Source organism: Nothoprocta perdicaria, unplaced genomic scaffold (genome assembly GCF_003342845.1).
Source record: "Nothoprocta perdicaria isolate Ctin4 unplaced genomic scaffold, notPer1 scaffold_15, whole genome shotgun sequence".
Classification (NCBI taxonomy): Eukaryota; Metazoa; Chordata; class Aves; order Tinamiformes; family Tinamidae; genus Nothoprocta; species Nothoprocta perdicaria.
Window position 1 is genome coordinate 2,491,460 of NW_020454649.1, and position 2,827 is coordinate 2,494,286.

Below are 2,827 nucleotides of genomic sequence, written 5' to 3' on the forward strand. Positions count from 1 at the left end.
GGCGGCTGCGGCGGCTGCGGCGGCGCCCCCCGGGACCTCCGCGCATCTCCCGGCACGCGGGCCCTTCAGCTTCCTGCGGAGCCGCAGGCGGCTTCGCGGCGCCCGTCAGTGGCAGCCGCCTTGTGCTGCCCAATACCCCCGGGAAGCTGGGCACGGGCCTTGGCGCGGCTGCACCCCCGGCTTTCCGCCCGATCCTCCTGGCGCTTGGCCGCGGGGCTGAGAGGCGCAGCCCTGTATAGGGACATTAACTTTCTGCATCGGCAAGCAAGGAAATGCACCTCAGCTTGTAAGATGCTCTGCTTGTTTGTGCGGGGGAGAGGAGGAAATCGCTGCCTGTTCAATAAGCAGTACCTTTGGATGTAAGGTATTCCCCYGTGCACTGCAAGTACCTACGCAGAACAGAGTTTCGCTCTCCAAAAGGCTCACTGCTCACCTCTAGCAGCTGAAGCGCTCCGAGTGAGCATGAGTTCTTTTGCTAACAATTAAAGCCCRTTTATAATAGCCAAAAGCTGCCAAATGGTTTCTAAAATTGCATTCCACTCATCTGCACAAAAATACTGTCACGTACAAGCAGAATTCTGGTAATTCATGTTTAATATAGTCAGAGGAGCTTGTGAAACGGAGATTTATTGATGCGAATTTCACATCACTTGGAAGGATGAGTGTAATCTTTTACTAAGAGTTTTACGCGAATGACTGAATTTAGCTTTTGTTACTCCTGTAATGGAATTTTAACCCCTAGCAGCTAATTCCCCCGTGGAAGTCAGCTTGGGAAGCAGTATCCAGAACGGAGGCCTGGCTCTGGGAAAGAGGAGCAGTTTCTGATGCCGAGGTCTGGCTGTGGGAAGCCCGAGGCCTGGCGCGGACCCCCACCGCGGTTCCCAGCACCGCGACGCGGCCTGCCCGGCGCGCCGCTCGCTTGCCCCAGCCAGCTCGCCCAGCAAGACCGAGAAGGAGGCCGCACACAGGAGGCTGCTGCGAGGAAACATGATGTTCGGTTGCTCAGAAGGCAGCTGGGAACAGACACGGAACCACGGTGCAGGGTAGGATGCAGCACAGCAGGACGATCAGAGCAAACAAGAAAACATGCTCAGGAAAAAAGAAATAGATTCTCCTCTTGCTTTTATTAGCTTCATAGAATGTTGTGCCAGACCAATGAAAAACTGTGCTTGGCCTGTGGTCTTGGCAGGATCCATTACAAGAAAGCTACTTATTGTAACTTTGYGCACAACTGCTATGGGCTAGAAAGGGAAATTTTCTGCAGAGCCAAGCTTGTCAAAGGAGGCTCATTTATATAAACACAGTTGATGCTCGCCAAAGTTCTGGTGCTTTCTTCACCCTTTTAAAATATGTGGTCTTTCTTTTTTTCTGCCAGACTTTCATTTCCAAAGGCACATTCTCCCTCTGCCCTTCCTCACAATGAAAGTCAGTCTTCTAATTTACGAACCCCTCCATCCCCTAGTATCAAGCGAACAAACTCTTAACCTAACAACCCCTTGCGTGCCTGGTGTCCGCCCGCAGGGCTCGGGCTCCGCAGCCRCCCTGGGCCCGGCTAGCAGCAGACCGGGGTCACTACGTCTGGCTTCGGCAGCACGTCTTGCCCCGGACGTGCTGTGCACCCAAGGCTCTACATTATATATTTATATATATATATGAGCCTGGAAAATGCATTTGTTAAGGCATCATGCTTACCAGCACAGTGAGATTTAATCACATAATGATTAAATACTCTCTTGAGATGTCCAGATGAAGGTATCAGAAACAAATGCTATTTGCTACAAAAATTGTATCTAGGCCTTTCCTGAAGAATAACTGACTTCTGACAATTATTAACCTAAAGAGCATTGGGTTAAGTTCTCGTAGGCTCAGGAATATCTTCCCCTGATGCTGGCAGCCAGGTAGTCCTGGCTCTGTGAGACAAGAGTTATTCAGAAACAAGTTGCAGGGGCTCTACATTTTCAGTTGCATCTCTAGGAGGTAAAGGTACTGGGCATGTCAGAAACTGAAGCTCAGGTTTTTCATTTGTCATGTCTGACCACTTTGGTACACAATTTGTGTTTAATTCCACAATCATTTCTATAATCCAGAAGTTTGATTTTTTAGGGAGTTTAGCCTGATTTCAGGCAAGGGAGAAGAATCCAATAATGTCTGTAGATGCAATTTAACCTTGCTGGCTGCAATCTGGAAGTAGCATTTTGAAAAAAATTAATTCCAGTCATTTATATGTGTCATGCCCAGTGACAGGATTGATGATGATGAAAATTCAGAGCTGTATTAATTAAAAAGAAAAATTCATAACAATATATTGCAATGTTTTGCATATGACTGACTGCCACTTAGCAAGCCAGAGTTTGGTACTGTGCTCAGCAACAGCTTTCTGATGGATTCAAAATAATAATAATCTTGCCTTTAATATATTGCAGCAAAATGTTAAATGCAGATCCAAATACATCTATAAATTTGTCACCTTTGCTAACATTTATCAAGTCAAACAGGCATGTTAGCAGATCCACATATACCCATCTACCCATTAGAATTCATCTCCATTACAGCTTTTTACTGTTCTGATCTTTCACTAGGCATGAAGCTTGAAGCTCCCCTGACTATTGCAACATTACTCTCTGGAAAATGGAGCTGGAGATCAGTTTTCTATGGAAAAGCCTTAACAGGCATTAAGGTTCCCTCACATCACTCAGAATCCTCTCTCATAACATCCTAGCACTTAAGGAGATGCTAACACTAACCCCTGATCCAGTACCTACCAGTCACCTTGTTAAGCGTACAAGGATTAAGCYGAAAGCAAGGCAGAGCTTCCCGCACGGAAACA